This window comes from Zea mays, chromosome 1 (genome assembly GCF_902167145.1).
Source record: "Zea mays cultivar B73 chromosome 1, Zm-B73-REFERENCE-NAM-5.0, whole genome shotgun sequence".
Lineage (NCBI taxonomy): Eukaryota > Viridiplantae > Streptophyta > Magnoliopsida > Poales > Poaceae > Zea > Zea mays.
In genome coordinates, this window is record NC_050096.1 from 80,700,540 (window position 1) to 80,721,220 (window position 20,681).

Below are 20,681 nucleotides of genomic sequence, written 5' to 3' on the forward strand. Positions count from 1 at the left end.
TCCCAATCACATTTTGTTTGGGTCTTTGGACTAAGGACCAGACTTCATTCCGGGTGAAGTTGTTCAACTCCTCTTGCATGGCAATTATCCAATCCGGATCACCCAATGCTTCTTCAACCTTAAGTGGCTCAAGAGAGGAAACAAACGAGTAAAATTCACAAAAATTAGCTAAACGAGATCGAGTCGTTACCCCTCTCCTGATGCTACCCAGGATGTTGTCCACCGGATGATCCCTTTGAATTGTATGATGGACTCTAGGATGAGGCACTGATGGTTGTCTTTGTATTTGCTCCTCCTCATCATTCACTTGATCAAGAGGCACTTCACCATCAATACTTTCGTGTTCATCTTCTACCACTGTTGGCATCCTTTGATGATTTTCTTCATGGCTTGGATGGCTTGAGGTTGATGGGTTTGCTTGGGTGGAGACTTTGTCACTCACCACCTTTGCACCCACATCCACAACCTCATTGGTCATCCAGAAAGTTCCTTCCTCATCATCCTTTTCTTGAGGTCTCACTTCACCTATTGCAAGTTTCTTTATGGCTTCACAAGGTAGTTCTTCATTTCCTGCAGTGACATTAGAAACATGCCCTTGCGAGCCATTAGACTCATCAAATGTCACGTCTATCGCTATTTCAACAAGACCGATGGTATTGTTGAAAACACGATATCCATGCGCATTTGATGCATAACCAAGCAAGAAGCCCTCGTCCACTCTAGGAGCAAACTTTGAGCTCTTGACTTTCTTGTTAAGAATAAAACACTTACATCCAAATACTCTAAAATAATCAACTTTAGGTTTGTTACCGGTGAGAAGCTCATAAGCAGTCTTTTTGTAGATCTTATGAAGATAGAGACGGTTGATTGCATGACAGGCGGTGTTGACCGCCTCTGCCCAAAAATTGTCAGGTGTCTTGTACTCATCCAACATGGTTCTTGCAGCTTCAATTAGAGTTTGGTTCTTTCTTTCCACAACACCATTTTGTTGTGGAGTGTAAGGAACCGAGAACTCATGTTTGATTCCTTCTTCGCCTAAGAATTCTTCGACACCTGTGTTCTTGAATTCCGTCCCATTATCACTTCTCACTTTCTTGATTTTGAGCTCAAATTCATTTTGAGCTCTTCTCATGAATTTCTTCAATATTTCTTGAGTTTCACCTTTATCACTCAAAAAGAAAACCCAGGTGAATCGAGAAAAATCATCAACAATGACTAAACCATACTTACTACCACCAATGCTAATGTAGGCCACAGGTCCGAAGAGGTCCATGTGAAGAAGCTCCAATGGCCTCTTTGTTGTGACCACATTCTTTGATTGATGTGGGACTCCATGTTGCTTTCCTGCTTGGCATGCACCACAAACCCTATCTTTCTCAAATACAACATTTGTTAGTCCAATGATGTGATTATCCTTTTGAAGTTTGGCCAAATTCCTCATACCGACATGGGCTAGCCGGCGATGCCATAGCCAACCCTTGTCGGACTTTGCCACTAAACAAGTCTCAGGCGTCACTTTACTTGTTGTGAAATCAACAAGATAAAGCTTGCCCTTCAAGCGACCGGTAAAGGCAACTGAGGAGTCCTCCCTTCTAAGGATCTTCACATCCACATCCAAAAATAGACAATTATAACCCATTCCACAAAGTTGTGAAACGGACAACAAATTATAGCTCAAAGAATCTACCAATAAAACATTTGAAAGTGATTGTTGGTCAGAGATAGGAATTTTACCAATACCAATCACCTTACTCTTGCCACTATCTCCAAACACAATTTCTTGTGCTTCTTGAGTTAGTTGCAATGTATGAAACATGTCTTTCTCCCCGGTCATGTGATTTGTACATCCACTGTCAAGCACCCAACTTGACCCACCAGAGGAGTAGACCTGCAAAACAAGTTTAGGCTATGCTTTTAGGTACCCAAATTGAATTGGGTCCTACAGTGTTAGTTATAGCCTTGGGTACCCACACACTCCTTTTCATGACTTTTCGTTTAGTGTAGGCACCCACATATTTCACAACCAATTTCCCTAAATCCCAAGTCAACATATAATCACAAAGATATGAGTGGGAAATGGGAGCATTAGATTTTTGTCCACTTGAGGATCCCACTTCCTTCATCTTACTCTTTGTGGAACTCAAGGTAACCTTTACTTGAGGTGACTTGTCATTTGAGGAGTGAATCCTCCCCAAGGCATCATATAGGGTGGTTCCCTCTATGAACTTGGGGAATCTCCACCCCTTATGCACTGTGCTAGGGTTTTCCTTGGATGAGTTGAACCCAAGCCCCCTTCTTCCATTGTTGGGCCTTAGGGACTTGAACTTGGGTTCAACTTTCTTTAACCCATCATTGCTAGAGCATCTTTTCAAAATTCCTTTGACCTTCACCTGTGGGCTATTCTTCCTTGCATGGTTAGTTAGACAACAAGAAGCATGATATTTGGCACAATGTTTGCAAAAATTATCATTTAAGGAGCTAGACTTAGATTCAATCACTAAAGATGAGGCATTGATGTTCTTGCAATTTTCAAGTTGCACTTGAAGTTCTTGATTTTGAACATTCAAGCTTAACATGCTTGTTTCAAGTGCATTCTTTTCATTTGCAAGATTAGCTATAGAGGTTTTCATATTAATTACTTCTTTATCTTTATTCTCTATAGTTATCTTGACTAAGGATACTTCCTTAGTCAAGACATCTAGCATTTCATCTTTATTGTGAAGCAATTCTTGAAGCTCTAGGTTTCTTTCCTTTTCAAGGATAAGCAAGTCTTCTTGAGCATCAAGAGTTGCTTTTCTTTTATCTAGCTTCTCCATTAATTTGGTGATAACAATGTACCCATTCAAGCCAAATTCTTTAATCATTTTATTTTTCATGGCAATTTGTTCATCATCATCATCATTTGGAAAATCATTACTCAATAAGGTTACCTTATCTCCTTTTGCCATGAGGCAAGTTGGAGTGTAGGAGTCGTCTTGTAGGTTGGTGAAGAGTTGCGAGCTTGATGTAGATTGGATGGCCACGTTTGCCACCACTTCCTCTTCCTCGGAGCTAGAACTCTCTTCATCGGAGTTCCATTCTTCACCAATATGGGCTTGACCATATTTCTTCTTCTTGAAGTATCCCTTGGTCTTGCCTCCCTTTTTGAACTTGTCCTTCTTGTATTCCTTCTTAGCTTCTTGTTCCTTCTTGTTAGGACAATCCGCTATGAAATGACCGGTTTGGCCACATTCATAGCATGCCCTCTTCTTTCCTTTCCTTTGGAACTTGTCATTTTTCCTTACAAATTTCTTGAATGTTTTGATGAACATAGCTGTGTCTTCATCAGATGAGCTATCTTCATCACTTGAGGTCTCGACCACTTTCTTTGCTTTGTGGTCTTTGTTCTTCTTGGGGTTGTCTTGTTCATTAGTGATCAAGGCATGAGAGTCCCTTGACTTGATAGGGGCTTCTTCGGACTCGTGTTGTTGAATCTTTGCAAATAATTGATGAGGCGTCATATCCTCATAGTCATCACGATCCCTAATCATCCTTGCAAGACTCTTATCCTTTTCTTTATATGCTCTCATGAATAATCTTGTGACCTTGGAGTCACTCCAATCTTCACTCCCAAGTACTCTTATTTTGTTGACCAACACCATCAACCGATCAAAGAGTGATTGAAGCGACTCACCCTTTGTCCAATCATATCTTGCAAGCTCACTTTCCAAAGCTTCAACTCTATGTCTCTTAGCTTTGGGATCTCCTTCATGTGACATTTTAAGAATATTCCAAATGTCACGGGCATCTTCTCTTCCTTGAACTTTCCGGTATTCTTCCAGATAAAGACTTCCTTTAATTATGCTCACTGCTTGAGCATTGCGATGAACCTCTTGCATCATTTCCGGAGTCATCTCTTCTCCTTGGGCGGGCTTATACATACCTACATTAACAATCTCCCAAAGACTAGGATGCACACCGATTAAATGCGACTTCATCTTGTCGGCCCACTCGTCATAGTTCAACTCACTAAGAGTTGGTAACTTTCCAAGTGGGGCGGAAGAGAAGTTGGGAATATAATTTCTAGAGTAATCGAATTGAACTTTGCTAAATTCGTTACCTTTGCTTTTGGTAGATGATCCTTCGGTGTTGAGACTTACCTTGCTCAATACCTTAGACACCAAAAGATCCACTAGATCGTCATTGTAATCAAATGTTCCCTTACCTTTATCTTCTTCGGCCTTTCTTCTTGATTCTTCTTCTTCGGCCTTTTTCTTAGCATCTTCCTCTTTCATTTTGAGGAACATTCTCTCGGCAATCTTCATGGCGAGGTCGAGGACCTTGGGGTCCACTTCCTCACCGGAAGATGTGATGGGGATTTCCTCGAGGAGAGGATCCACATGGTCCCGTTGAGTAGACATGATCGTTTCCTCACGCGGTTAAGCGTAAAATGAGGTACGGAGCTCTGATACCAATTGAAAGTAGCCTAGAGGGGGTGTGAATATGCTAATCTGAAAATTTTCACAACAAACTTCGAAAAATTGTTAGATACACAGTTCGACTGGTGCAGGCCGGTTCAACAGCTACGTGCGCAAGTTGAACCACTCTGAACCAATCCAACTGTTTTATAAACTTTAGACTAAAATCTACTCGAAAAAGTATTTCGCAAGTTCTTGAGAGAAGTAAGATATAGCTAAGTGAGGATGAAAAGATGAATATGTAAAGGCTATTTTACTTCTAGATAAGCTCTACGGAAAAATCTTTATGTCAACCTTGCAAGTAAAAATATCTCAAGTTAAAACAAGCAAGAACACAAGACACAAGATTTAATCCGAGGTTCGGCCACACCACAAAGGTGTCCTACTCCCCGTTGAGGAGCCCACAAAGGGCCGGGTCTTTTTCAACCCTAATCCTCCAAAAGCCGACCACAAAGGTCAAGGCAATTTCTTCTTATCTTAGCTCAAAGAGCGGGTGATACAAACTTCTTAGGGTCGTCCACAAATTTGGAGACTCCCAAGCAACCTCAAAGATCTTGAAACCTAGGGTTTCAAGAACACCAAGAACGCACAAGAGGGGTTTGCACAAGTTCAAGTCTTTGTAAAAGAGATGGGAGAGGAAAACCAAATCGTGAGCACAAGCACAAACCTCACACCCAAGAGCTCCTCCAACAAGGTTGAATCTTGAGGAAGATTTAAGTGTGAGAGAGATGGAGAGATGAGTGCTTTGTCTCAAGTTAGGTGAGCAATAAATGAGTGAGTGTTCAGCCGTATTGAAGAAGAGAGAGAGAGGGGGGTCTATTTATAGTCACGACTCAAAAACTAGTCGTTTGACCAAAATCCCCGCTGAAAACCGGTTGAACCGCCCCCCGACAAGTCAGCAGTCTGTTTGCCAGTCTGACTGCCAGACTGACTGGCAGACTGACTTGCAGGCGGGTCAGACAGGCCAGGACCGGTTGAACCGCCCCCCTAGGGCGGTTGAACCGCCCCCTGACACCCCTGGCGACCTGACTGCCAGTCTGACTGGCAGACTGCATATCAGAAGTCAGAGGGTCAGAGACCAGTTGAGCTGCCCCCCAGGACCAGTTCAGCTGGTCTAGACCAGAGAGTTTTGGAGAGAAAACCACAGCTCAGCTGCCCTGGGGCAAGTTCAGCTGGGTATGGTCAGAGAGGTCCATAGCTGAAGTTGAAGTTCAGCTGGAGTTGAAAGTTCAACTCAGCTGAAGTCCAGCTCAGCTGCAGCCGAAGAAGCTCATCACAGCTGAAGTTAAGTTCAGCTGGAAAGCTCAGCTGCAGTTGAAGAAGTTCAGCTGCTTTTCAGCAAGAACACTCTAGGTTTCTCAACCCAAACCATGGTCAGCCAAATAATGTTAAAGTGATTTTTGGTTTTCAAAAAATAGCTTTTGAATTAGAGGACTTGAACTATAGCAAACACCTGTACCTGTGCGGAAAAGAACAAGGAAGAATTACATCATGCAACACAAGATTTTACATAAATTTTATACGTCCGTTGCATGAAGTCCTTGGTGCTTCCTTAAGTTCCTGTTTCCTTCTAATCAAACACTGAGAACAAAAACTGTTAGTACCCTTATTTGTTTTGTCATTAAATCACCAAAACCCTCACTTGGGGTTGATTGCACTTACACTAATGGATGACATGACACCAGGAACAAGGCCACAATGCAGCAGTCGTTAGCCGGCCAGCCCGTCACCTCACCGACGTCTCCGGCTCCTCACGGCGAGCGACACCAACCTGATGACCAGCGTCCTCCATAGGGTAGAAAACAGGCAGAGAGGAGAGGAACTCAGGAGAAACGAAGAACTCAAGAACAACAAACAAAATCGAGGATTAGGGTTACTAGATCCATACCTGCACGCCGGAGCACTAGATCCACCGACGAAGCTACGAGACCGACGAGGAAATGATGCAACGAGAGGAGAGGAGACATGAACACTCGAGCGACCAGATTGAGGATTAGGGTTACAGAGAGGTGAAAGTCGCCTAGAAAGGGGTGAATAGGCGAAACCTGAAATTTACAACCTTTAAACACACACTAAGGCCGAGGTTAGCGTTAGAATTAAATCAGAGTACAGAAGATAGTTCTCCTTGCTTAGAGTTGCTCAATTAATGCGGATAACGTTTGGGAGCAAACTCAAATCAATATGAGCAAGAGAACTTTTGGAGAGAGGAAAGAGGGGAAACAAATCAAGTAAAGATCAACAAGTGAACACGGTGATTTGTTTACCGAGGTTCGGTTCCAAAGAACCTAGTCCCCATTGAGGAGGCCACAAAGACCGGGTCTATTCCAACCCTTTCTCTCTCTCAATCAGTCACACAGACCGGTCGAAGCTTCTAATTAATCACTTGGGTCACCAAGACCCCGCAAGGATCACCACACACTTAGGTGTCTCTTGCTAGCTTTAGAAAGCACTTAGAAGAACGAGAGTAGAAAGGAGAAAGCAATCCAAGCAACAAGAGCAGCAAAAGAACACAAAACACCCTCTCTCAAGTCACTAAGGAATTGAGTTGATTTGGAGGCTTGGAGAGGATTTGATCTATTGAATGTGTCTTGGATTGTAGTCTTTTGCTCTTGCAATGAATGTAAAGTTCAGAAAACTTGGATGACTAGAATGGAGGTGGTTGGGGGGTTTTTATAGCCCCAACCACTATTCTAGTCGTTGCTGTCGATGGCGCACTAGACAGTTCGGTGGTGCACCGGATAGGACACTGTTCAGTGTTCGGTGCATGCCACATCAGCGACCCGTTGGGGTTTGGAGCGGTTGACCGTTGGAGTCCTTTGTCCTGTAGCTGCACCGGACAGTCCGGTGGTGCACCGGACATGTCCGGTGCGTTCTAACTTCTCTGCTCTGACTTCTGACGCGCACTGTTCATCTTTCGCAGTCGACCGTTGGCGCAGGTTACCGTTGCTCTGTTGGCTCACCGGACAGTCCGGTGAATTATAGAAGAGCGTCCCTTGATAAAACCCGAGAGTGAGTAGTTTGCTTGGTGCTCGGCCTGGGTCACCGGACACTGTCCGGTGCTCCACAGGCAGCACCATTCCAGTCTTTGCTCCATACTTTGTGGATTTCCCAACTTAGCTTCTTTTTTGGTTTGTGTTGAACTTTATGCACCTGAGATAAATGATGACTAGGCAAACTAATTAGTCCCCGTGGTTTGTGATGGATGTCAACCACCAAAATCGATTATAGGAAATGATTAAGCCCATTTCCCTTTCAATCTCCCCCTTTTTGGTGATTGATGCCAACACAAACCAAAGCAAATGTAGAGTGTAAAAATGTAACTAGTTTGCAATTATGATAGATGTGCATAGGTTACTTAGATTTAAACCAATTGAAAGACTTTTTTTACATAAGTCTAAGAATAAACATGATTGCTTTCTTCTATTTAACATTTTGGATCACATTTGCACCACTTGCTTGTTTTTGCAAAATCTTTTGGAAAAATCTTTTCAAATTCTTTTGCAAATAGCCAAAGGTATAAGAATATGATATCAAGAAGCATTTTCAAGATTTGAAATTCCTCCCACTGCTTCAAATGCTTTTCCTTTCGACTAAATAAAAGCTCCCCCTGAAGAAATTCTCCCCTTAGTTGTCAAGAAGGTTTTTGAAGCAGATACTAGATGAAATTTTGAAACCTAATGAAATACCAATTGAAATTTTTGATTTTCAAAATGGGGTGGTGCAGTCCTTTTGCTTTGGGCCAATAAATTCTCCCCCTTTGGCATTAATTGCCAAAAACGAAGAATCGTGAGAGCCCTTTGAATTCTCCTTTGGTAAGTAATGGATATGAGTGAGAGGTCATTGAAAGGGAAATTGGGTCAACCATTTACTATAAATAATTTTGGTGGTTGACAACCAACACAAACACATGGACTAACTAGTTTGTCAAGAATTCATGTATTACAGGTGCATAAGGTTCAAAACAAACCAAGAAAGAAATCAAGTTAGGGACACAATTTTATTGGAGCAAAAGGACTTGAGTGTGCTGAATAATGGTGCATCGGACAGTGTCCGGTGCACCAGGTCGTACAGGAAGTGAAGCAGCCACTCTCGGGAAAAATGGAGGTGTGCTCCGCTATATTCACCGGACAGTCCGGTGTGCCACTGGACTGTCCGGTGTGCCACTGGACTGTCCGGTGAGCCAGTGGAGCAACGGCTCCCTATGCCAACGGTCGACTGTAAAATGTGCTCTACGATGAACAGTGCAAATGTAGAAGTCAGAGTGCAGAAGTCAGAGGGCACCGGACTGTCCGGTGTGGCACCGGACTGTCTGGTACAGCTAGAGGACAAGGCGCTCCAACGTTCAACTTCTCAGAACCCTAACGGATATGCTGACGTGGCGTGCACTAGACAGGCACAGTGCCTATCCGGTGGTGCACCGGACTGTCCGGTGCGCCCATCACCAGCAGCCTTCGCCAACGGAGGGAGTGTAGAGCATTCACTCCAAGACATATTTCCAAAGATCAAACCCTCTCCAAGTCTTGAATTCATCTCAACCACTTAGTGACTTGAGAGAGAGTGTATTCATGTTCATTAGCGCTCTTGTTGCTTGGATTGCCTTTCTTCCTTCCTCACTTCTTTTCTAAGTGCTCGTAAGCAAAGCAAGAGACACCTAAGAGTGTGGTGGTCCTTGCGGGGTCTTAGTGACCCGTGTGATTAAGGGAAAGACTCACTCGGTCTAAGTGACCGTTTGAGAGAGGGAAAGGGTTGAAATAGACCCAGTCTTTGTGACCTCCTCAATGGGGACTAGGTTCTTTGGAACTGAACTAAAAGGGAAATAGGGTCAAACCTTTTCCTAAATGATTTTGGTGGTTGAATTGCCCAACACAAACAATTGGACTAACTAGTTTGCTCTAGATTATATGTTCTACAGGTGCCAAAGGTTCACAACAAACCAATACAGAGTTAAAAGAAAGGGTTCAAAACAAAGGAGCAAAGAAAACCGAAGGCTGCCCTGGTCTGGCGCACCGGACTGTCCGGTGTGCCACCGGACAGTGTCCGGTGCACCATGGAGAATCAGCTTGAACTCCTCAGCTTAGGGTTTCTGGAAATCGCTCCCCGCTATAATTCACCGGACTATCCGGTGTAGCACCGGACTGTCCGATGGCCCAGGTGTCAGAAGCTCCAACGGTCGAACCCTAACGGTTGGGTGACGTGGCTGGCGCACCGGACAGTGTCCGGTGGCGCACCGGACAGTGTCCGGTGGCGCACCGGACTGTCCGGTGCGCCCGTCGACAGCAGCCTCCACCAACGACCACTTTGGTGGTTGGGGCTATTAGCCCCAACCACCACACTTTAAGGCATCCAAGTTTTCAGCCAACACATTCAATACAAGAGCTAGTGCATTCAATACAAGACACAATTAGAGTAAATTAAAATCTCTCCAAGTCCCAATTCCACTCAAAGCAATAGTGACTACAAGAGAGAGTTTTGTCGTGTTCTTTTGAGCTCTTGCGCTTGGATCGCTTTTCTTCTTCCTCATTTCTTGTTCCTAACTCATTTGTAATTAAGGCAAGAGACACCAATTGTGTTGTGGTCCTTGTGGGGACTAAGTGTCTCGATTGATTGAGAAGAGAAGCTCACTCGGTCTAGGTGACCGTTTGAGAGAGGGAAAGGGTTGAAAGAGACCCGGTCTTTATGACCACCTCAACGGGGACTAGGCCTTCGAGGGCCAAACCTTAGTAAAACAAATCACCATGTCACTCTTGCTATTTGCTTGTGATTTGTTTTCGCTCTCTCTTTTGGACTCGATTTTATATCTAACGCTAACCCCGGCTTGTAGTGTGTGCTTAAGTTTATAATTTTTAGATTCCGCCTATTCACCCCCCTGTAGGCGACTTTCAATTGGTATCAGAGCCTGATACTTCATTAGAGCCTAACCGCTCGAAGTGATGTCGGGAGATCATGCCAAGAAGGAGATGGTGACCGGCGAGAAGCCCGCTACAAGCCACGGGAAGGCTCCATCAAAGGAGTCCGACACCAAGCACAAGGAGGAATCCCCTCCACGCGTCAAGTCGCATCGGAGTGGCGACAAGAAGAAAAAGATGAAGAAAGTGGTCTACTACGAGATCGACTCTTCGTCGCCATCCATCTCCAGCTCCGATGCACCGTCCGTCACTTCTAAGCGCCATGAGCGCAAGAAGCTTAGTAAGATCCCCCTACGCTACCCACGCATTTCTAAACGCACTCCTTTACTTTCCGTCCCACTAGGCAAACCACCCGTTTTGAGGGTGAAGATTATAACATGTGGAGTGATAAAATGAGGCACCATCTAACCTCACTCCACTCTAGCATTTGGGATATTGTTGAGTTTGGAGCGCAGGAACCATCCATAGGGGATGAAGACTATGACTCGGACAAAGTTGCCCAAATCTGGCACTTCAACTCCCAAGCCACTACTATACTCCTCGCCTCTCTAAGTCAAGAGGAGTATAATAAGGTGCAAGGGTTGAAGAGTGCCAAAGAGATTTGGGACGTGCTCAAGACCGCACACGAAGGAGACGAGGTGACCAAGATCACCAAGAGGGAAACGATCAAGGGGGAGCTCAGTCGGTTCATGCTCAATCAAGGAGAAGACCCGCAAGCCATGTACAACCGGCTCAAGACCTTGGTGAACCAAGTGCGCAACCTCGGGAGCACAAAATGGGATGACCATGAGATGGTCAAGGTTATTCTTAGATCACTCATTTTTCTTAACCCTACTCAAGTTCAATTAATTCGTGGTGATCCTAGATATAAGCTTATGTCTCCCGAGGAAGTTATAGGAAAATTTGTGAGCTTTGAATTGATGATCAAAGGCTCCAAGAAAATCATCGAGCAAGGCGCCTCCTCCGTACCCGAGGCACAACCCGTCGCATTCAAGGCAACGGAGGAGAAGAAAGAAGAGTCTACATCAAGTAGGCTTCCCATTGACGCCTCCAAGCTCGACAACGAGGAAATAGCGCTAATCATCAAAAGCTTTCGCTAAATCCTCAAGTAAAGGAAGGAGAAAGACTACAAGCCCCGTTCCAAGAAGGTTTGCTACAAGTGTGGTAAGCCCGGTCATTTTTTTGCTAAATGTCCTTTGTCTAGTGATAGTGACAGGGATAACGACAAGAAGGGAAAGAGGAGAGAAAAGAAGAGATACTACAAGAAGAAGGGCGGCGATGCCCACGTGTGTCGTGAGTGGGACTCTGATGAGAGCTCCACCGACTCCTCCGACAACGAGGACGCCGCCAACATAGCCATCAACAAGGGCCTCCTCTTCCCCAATGTCGGCCACAAGTGCCTCATGGCAAAAGACGACAAGAAGAAGAAGGTAAAATCTAGATCCTCCACTAAGTATGCAACTTCTAGTGATGAGGATAAGTCTAGTGATGATGAGGATAACTTGCTCACTCTTTTTGCCAACCTAAACATGCAACAAAAAGAAAAATTGAATGAATTAATTAGTTCTATTCATGAGAAGGATGAACTCTTGGATAGCCAAGAGGACTTCCTAATTAAATAAAACAAGAAGCATGTTAAGGTTAAAAATGCTTATGCTCTAGAAGTAGAAAAATGTGAAAAATTGACTAGAGAGCTAAGCACTTGCCATGACAGTATCTCTAACCTTAGAAATGAAAATGCCAAATTAATTGCTAAGGTTGAGAAAGTAAATGTTTGTGATGATTCTCTTGTCAAACTTAAAAATTATAATGCTAGTTTGATTGCTAAAATTGACAAGTTGAATGAATCACTTTCTAGCCTTAAGATTGAGAATGATAAATTAATTTCTAAGGCTAAAGATTTGAATGTTTGCAATGTTTCTATTTCCAATCTTAGAGATGAGAATGCTATTTTACATGCTAAGATTGATGAACTAAATGCTTGCAAACCCTCTACATCTACTGTTAGTCATGTCTCTATTTGCACTAGATGTAGAGATGCTAATGTTGATGCTATCCATGATCACATTGCTATGATTAAACAACAAAATGATCATATAGCAAAATTAGATGCTAAAATTGCCGAGCATGAATTAGGGAATGAAAATTTTAAATTTGCTCGTAGTATGCTTTATAGTGGGAGACACCCTGGCATTAAGGATGGCATTGGCTTCCAACAGGGAGGCAATGTCAAGCTCAATGCCCCTAAAAGATTGTCTAATTTTGTTAAGGGCAAGGCTCCCATGCCTCAGGATAACGAGGGCTATATTTTGTATCCTGCTGGTTATCCTGAGGATAAGATTAGGAGAATTCATGCAAAGAAGACTCATCCTGTTTCTCACCATGCTTTTATTTATAAGAATGAGGCTTCTAACTCTAGGCGTTCTACCCATGTTAAAATGCCAAAGAAGAAATCTCCTATTGCATCAAATGATCATAACATTTCATTTAAGACCTTTGATGCTTCATATGTGTGATACCCGGTTTGCAAAGAAGAGAAGTTGAAGGTTATTCTTTTTGTTTGTTTTTTCTCTTATTCGGGTGTCGCGCTTTGGGGATTTAGAATTTGTGGAAAACATTCACCAGTATAGCAGTAGAGTGGTTGGTCGGGAGCTGTCGTGCAAGCGAGTTGGGCCGCGAATCGCAATTCGGCCCACTAACCCTCCCCTAACCCTAGCCGCCCCCCCCTTTTTCCCCCTTGTGTTGTTGCAGCCGCCGCTTCCCCTCCCCTTTCTCTTGGACGCCCCCCCCTCTCCCATCTTCTTCCTCCTCAAACATTTGCAGCCCTCACCACCCAAAACCCTAGCTGCCCCCCCCCCATTTCTTCCCCTCCTCCCAAGGTGCAGCCCTCCCGTGTGGTTCTCCGTCGTGTGGCTGCGATCTCAATTGGAGTTTGGAGGGAGGAAGAAGGAAGGAGTAAGGGAAGAACCTAAGGTGAATTTGTGATTAACTTTTGTTGTTTTTGTGCTGCAATCAATTGGATTATGTGTTTATCTTTGCGAATCGGTAGAGGTGCTGTCCAGGAATTTTGTGAGTGGGTGAACAGCAGTAGTTCTAGGGATTTCTGGGAATTTTCGTGGGGTAATTAGTGGGAATCAGTGGGATAATCATGTAGAGCTTTGTCATACCTTTCCAACGAGTACTTATGCGCTCGATTCGGAGTTATAATTTAGGAGATATCGTCGTTTGAATCCGGGTATGTTGCTGTCCAAAAAAACAGATTTTTCAGGTGGGTGAACAGCAGTAGTATTAGCAGTTTCTGGGAATTTTCGTGGGGTAATTAGTGGGAATCAGTGGGATAATCATGTAGAGCTTTGTCATACCTTTCCAACGAGTACTTATGCGCTCGATTCGGAGTTATAATTTAGGAGATATCGTCGTTTGAATCCGGGTATGTTGCTGTCCAAAAAAACAGATTTTTCAGGTGGGTGAACAGCAGTAGTATTAGCAGTTTCTGGGAATTTTTCGTGGTTAATTAGTGCTAACCAGTATGATAATCATGTATGGCTTTGTCTTATCTTTCCAATGAGTACTTATGCGCTTGAATTGGAATTATATTTTAAAAGATATCGCTGTTTGAATCCGGGTATGTCGCTGTCCAAAAGAGAAAAAAACAGATTACAGGGTTCAACTTGTGAACTGTTTTGGGCTAATTAGATGTTGGAATTTAATTATAAATTGTATACAAAACTTGTGGGGAATTTTATGTAGATGCCTCTGGAGTTTTTGTTTGTTACCAATGCTGTCATAATTTTGAAGTTATGAAATTATTAAGCAGCGCCGCTACAGTTTGGTGGGTGTGGGGAGAGATGTAACCCGTGGCGGGGTTTGAGTTTGTGCGTAGGTGCGGCGTCGTTTATGAGCCTGGTTATGTGAAATTGGTGCACTAAGTTGTATGTCAAAAACAGGTGGTGGACTTCCGGATCGTACTTAGGGATTTGCCCGAACTTCCGGTAAAGGCAAGTAAATATAGTGGTGGTTGCTACCGTTTGGTTTGCATCCTATTCCCTGTCATTGAGTATGCATAAGTTTTTAATTATGTTAATCATTGAATTCTATGATGAAGTTTATTTGTTTGGAAGTATTAATTCTCAATTGTCTAATATTGTGGATGATCATAATTTGGTTATGATATATGTGGTTGATTCCCATCTTGGATGAAGTTGAAGTGTCTTTTTGAATCACGTTATATGAAGTGTTGTAGGCATGACATGCACATCGCATCATCCATCTTGCATTTTGAAGTTATGTCGTGATCTTATGGTCCGACCGTACCGGTACATTTTTAGCATCGTATGTTGCCCGAGGAGGGGTACGATGCGGCTTCATATCCTTAGAGGTATGAAGGCAGAAGTCATCCTTGCATTTGCAGACATTTGCATTCATGAGGAATATATGAAGTGTGACATTACTATGTTACTATTGTGGTTTCTACCTGCGAGGTGTGGTAACTAGGTGTGTTGTACGTTGTATACGTGCTGCATCTTGGTAATAAGAAGGTGGTGGAATCAGGTGGTGGTAAAACAATGTTCTTATGTGGTTGAATAGTTTGATAATATTTTACTTGCTGAGATATGTCATCTCACTCTTGCATTACTCAATGCAGGTACTTGATACATGTTGGGAATGAGGGGAGTAGCAGCACGTCCACTTACACTCTCACAATAACGCTGCCCAGGCGCAGCCATGATTTAATTAGAAACTTATTGTCAAAGGAAGTTTGTTTTTTATATAGTCGTGCACACTGATTAATTCAGTTCAGGTCGTACGTTTATCTTCCCTTGCTAGCCGATTAATAATACTTAGTATGTTTTTGGTCATGATATATGTTTATAACCTGTTGCCCCCTTATTTATGCAATCTTGCAAAGGGGATGCTGCCGAAATTTTATATATGGACGTCAGAAGTGTAGTTCAGTAGCATTCTGGGTTGTTTGTGGAACCTGGGGTGTTACAGTTGGTATCAGAGCATAGGCTTTAGATTCTACGCAATTTGAAGATAAATTTGACACACTTGCACATATAGGAAGGGTATGGGTTCATATATCTTCCATATTAGTATTTTATTGTATAGATGACTAGAATTTCCTTACTCCAAACCCCTTTATGGTTTGATGAGGTATGTCGTTAACGACGTAATGCTTGATATAAAATGTTACTTCTATTTAATATTGATTTCTTGATGTGGTTGTTATTGAAATTATTATGCGAGTGAAGCTACTAATGTACTTGTTTTATATACATATCGTCATGATGTTTTTTTGGGATGCAATGTTTACTAATCTCTGAGCTATTACCATCATATATTTCTATATGCTTGACTGTGGATGTTTTTTTTCCCAAAAGGATTCTTGGGTTCTAGTACTTGTAGGACCGATTGTTTATTGAGCTTGTGTATAGAGGATCTAATCCGACTTGGTGTAGCGTGAAAACACTATACAATGGAGTTTCATGGTGTTGTTGAGTTTGATTGACTGTTGGGTTACAACCCAACTTATCAATGTAATATTTCCATGGGTGCAGTGCTTTACACCTCACCTTTTTTTGGCTAGTGTGGCTACTTGCCAACTTGATCTTAGAGTACAATAGGTTTGTCTCCATAGAGCAAAGGCAATGTTGTACTGTCTATGAAATCTTGAGACTAGAAGAACTCAAGTGAATTTTGCAAGATGACGTGGGTAGATAAGTCCAACCATGTTTACATGATAGGTTTTCTTATTGTGTGCAACCTTATCTTTAATAATAAATAGGGTGATTTCAAGTGGATTTTATGTCTATATTATAGTTGAAGAGGCATGCATATTTTCCTTCTATGGTTTGTTTCTATAGCCAAAAAGGTTATGCATAATTTTTGTTTGTTGGAGGCTAGTCATGCGGACGATATGGACAACCCGTTTTATATTGTTTTTAATCGCCGATGATACATGGTAGTTTTTTTATATGATCAGTTCTCTATGCATGCTTGTGGAATTATTATTTGGACCGCTTTATCTTAAACAAAGTCAATGTTTAACTGGAAGTTGCTTATGTTTGTTAGTCATCTATCTCTATAATGATGTGGTTGTTGCATTAGATGGAGATTTTTATTATATGAATGATGGTTTGATAGATCATGTATGTCTACTACTTTGAATTCATCCTATGACATCACTAGGTACAAATTGTTCAAGTGCAATAATAGGAGGTATTGTTGTATGTGAGGTTAATCAAAGTAGTTGGGTTAGGTGGATTATCTTATTGAAGTCCAATTACTCCTGTTGAGCATAGTATCGTGTTATTATTAAGTGTTGAAAGTAATATTTATGAAGCTTTTGCATGAGTCTGTGTCAAGAAGTACATTAGTTTTTTTCTTGTTGTTATCCCTCCATTGCTTTATGAGTATTGCAAATTTTATCTCTTTTGAGAGGGGGAAAAGATGTTATATGACATGAGCACCATTTGCTTCACGTCAACAGAATAGTTTTGGAGATTTCTAGTAGTTGGATTCTAGTGTAATAACAACCATGTTTTATAGAGCTAGAGACGGGTATGTCAGGTGTTCCATACATTGTCGGTACATGTATGTTTGGCCTTAGTGGCATTAACAAACGAGGTTGTTGAATTCATTGATTGTTGTGCTTAGTGTTCTAACCTATTTGGTAGAGTGTTATTTAAAGACTTTGTGGAGTTGCATCCCAGTTTGGTAGTGGAAAATCCTAGTGTTGATGGCACCTGCCAATGACTTGGGTTTCATTTTATATTGTTTTTTTTATTATTGTTGATAATGTGTTGTTTGGTTTTGGGAGGCATTTTAAATTAGTTGGAGGCTGAATCAGGCTTCACTTATCTAGAATGTTTTGTAGTATGTTTCTGCATCTTTCCATAGGATGCTTAATCACCATGTTTGGTCTAAACATTTGAGAGATATGGGTTTCTTAAAACATCTTTGTTGGTGTCTCTAGCAGAGTGAGTCTTTAATTTTGTACGGAAGAGTAGACATTGAAGACGGTATAATTTGGTCTTTGTGGATTATGAAAGTTTTAGTAATTTCATGATCTTTTCAAAGAGTATGGGTTTCTAATTCTCATTGCATATAATTGGAGTTAGGTTGCTCTGAAGTTGTTGCACTGTTGTGTCTGAACTTTAGGCGTCGTTATAGTCACCAATAAATCGACCGCGTTTTGATAGTTGCAGAGCACAAATTTGCGAATTCTCTTTAAGCAAAACTTGTAGGTATTTTCAGTACCTTTTTAATGGGTATTTACTTGTAACTGTCTGTTAAATAGATTTGGAGAGGTGGTTGCCCGGATATAAGTCGAATCTCTAATGTGCAGTATCTCAGGCTGAGTTTAGCTGTAGGTCATGCAGAGTTGTGGGCTATAAGGATAAATTTGGGTGCAACTTTATTGCAAAAGTCGTGGACAATTTTCAAAACTTTTCCAACGCGTGTTCGTTGTAGTTTAAGTTGAGTATAGCAGGAGTTATAGGTTTTTGAATTTTAGTTGTCCATTGTTTCAATCTTATCAGTTTTGAAACAAAAGAGTTGCATTGTTTTATCGGTTTGGAAACCAATTCCGAGACACTCATTATAATAAAAGTTCTAGGGAATGTTATAATCTTTTCAGTGAGTTTATATTTGCAAAATTTTGTTAGCTGCAGGGAGTTATGCTATCATGTATAGAATGTGCTTGGATGAATATGTGGGCAGACATAACATGCTTAAATTGATTCTTGTTTGCATGATGTGAGATTAGGCTTAAATGATTTAAAAGGTTATCATATTGCTTCTATACTTATATTTGTTCTAGGTGTCTCGTAATGAAGAACCTAAAGTTATTAGCCTTTCAATGAACGCTTAATCTTAGAAGAGTAATGAATCTGATAAAATCTATTGCTTGCTATTGGGACTGCATGACCAGTTTTAGTTATGCAGCTAGTTCAGTGAAGTAAACCAACTTTTCTGTAGAGATGTTATATATAAAAGTTGTAGCCAACTTCTTTATTTTACTTGTGTAAAAATTTCATGACCATAGGTCTAGTAGTTTGGGAGTTATGATTTTCTCAAGTCTAGTCTTGGACTATTCAGATTCTGTACAGATTTTGAAACTGACCTTGTTTGCCCAAGTTAAACTTTGAATCAGTTCTTATAAATTATAAAGAAGTGGAGTACTTTCCTTAAGATTTCCAACAAATATTGGATCACCCTTTTTGGTGACCTATAAGTAAAGCTACAACTGTTTTAAGTGGAATCTTTGAATCTGTCCAAATGTGGACAGCAAAGCCTTTCTTATGTCTTTTGACCTTGATATGCATTGAATTAACCTGATATGTTTATAAATGAAATATAGACAATTTTACTGGCTTTCAAAAAAGTCTAGGAGCGCCTAAATTGGATGACTGAGACTCCAATTATGGATTTTTTTTAAGTGAGTAGTTGAATTCTGTCCAAGTCTGGACAAAATTTACGTTTCGCATTGTTTGTCCTTTCTAAGTGTCAAATCTTGTGGTGATGATAATACCAAGGGTATAGTGGACTTTGTAAGCTTTCCATAAAGTCCTAGTTTACTACTGTTGGATGCATATTTTGTGAGTTTATGAGCAAAACAATTAACCGTTGTGCTGATGTCTAGAAATATGCAAGCATTAAATTGATCTTTTGAAGTTACTCTTGTTTGGATAGATTTGGTTTAGGCTATTGGAGCACAGTATGTATTGCTTTCATTATATATATTCATTGAAGTACTTGCATGTGTCAATGTTGATTTGGTGTCAGGAAAACTTTGTCCGGGTTATATAGGACTGTCTATTATCTTAGCCCGAGTTGGCAGCTTGGCTTAGCACATGCAATTGTCGGAGTCTATGATCAGAGTACGCCATGTATTCCATGTCTCTATGTTGAGAAAGTATTTGCGGAATCCATATCAATAATCGAGCTAGAGTCGATTCCCATGTAGCAAGACCTGACTCTAGAATGTCGTCTGCTGCGTATCCTAGAATCCTTGAAGCTCGAGGAGCTGATGCGGCAGAAGTACCCCGAACTTTTCGTTATGGGGTGAGTTTTTGTTGTCGCTGATCTTTCCTTGTCGTTCCGATAGGAGCGTCGGAATTCGAGGTCGAATTCTTTTTAAGGGGGGTAGAGTGTGATACCCGGTTTGCAAAGAAGAGAAGTTGAAGGTTATTCTTTTTGTTTGTTTTTTCTCTTATTCGGGTGTCGCGCTTTGGGGATTTAGAATTTGTGGAAAACATTCACCAGTATAGCAGTAGAGTGGTTGGTCGGGAGCTGTCGTGCAAGCGAGTTGGGTCGCGAATCGCAATTCGGCCCACTAACCCTCCCCTAACCCTAGCCGCCCCCCCTTTTTCCCCCTTGTGTTGTTGCAGCCGCCGCTTCCCCTCCCCTTTCTCTTGGACGCCCCCCCCTCTCCCATCTTCTTCCTCCTCAAACATTTGCAGCCCTCACCACCCAAAACCCTAGCTGCCCCCCCCATTTCTTCCCCTCCTCCCAAGGTGCAGCCCTCCCGTGTGGTTCTCCGTCGTGTGGCTGCGATCTCAATTGGAGTTTGGAGGGAGGAAGAAGGAAGGAGTAAGGGAAGAACCTAAGGTGAATTTGTGATTAACTTTTGTTGTTTTTGTGCTGCAATCAATTGGATTATGTGTTTATCTTTGCGAATCGGTAGAGGTGCTGTCCAGGAATTTTGTGAGTGGGTGAACAGCAGTAGTTCTAGGGATTTCTGGGAATTTTCGTGGGGTAATTAGTGGGAATCAGTGGGATAATCATGTAGAGCTTTGTCATACCTTTCCAACGAGTACTTATGCGCTCGATTCGGAGTTATAATTTAGGAGATATCGTCGTTTGAATCCGGGTATGTTGCTGTCCAAAAAAACAGATTTTTCAGGTGGGTGAACAGCAGTAGTATTAGCAGTTTCTGGGAATTTTCGTGGGGTAATTAGTGGGAATCAGTGGGATAATCATGTAGAGCTTTGTCATACCTTTCCAACGAGTACTTATGCGCTCGATTCGGAGTTATAATTTAGGAGATATCGTCGTTTGAATCCGGGTATGTTGCTGTCCAAAAAAACAGATTTTTCAGGTGGGTGAACAGCAGTAGTATTAGCAGTTTCTGGGAATTTTTCGTGGTTAATTAGTGCTAACCAGTATGATAATCATGTATGGCTTTGTCTTATCTTTCCAATGAGTACTTATGCGCTTGAATTGGAATTATATTTTAAAAGATATCGCTGTTTGAATCCGGGTATGTCGCTGTCCAAAAGAGAAAAAAACAGATTACAGGGTTCAACTTGTG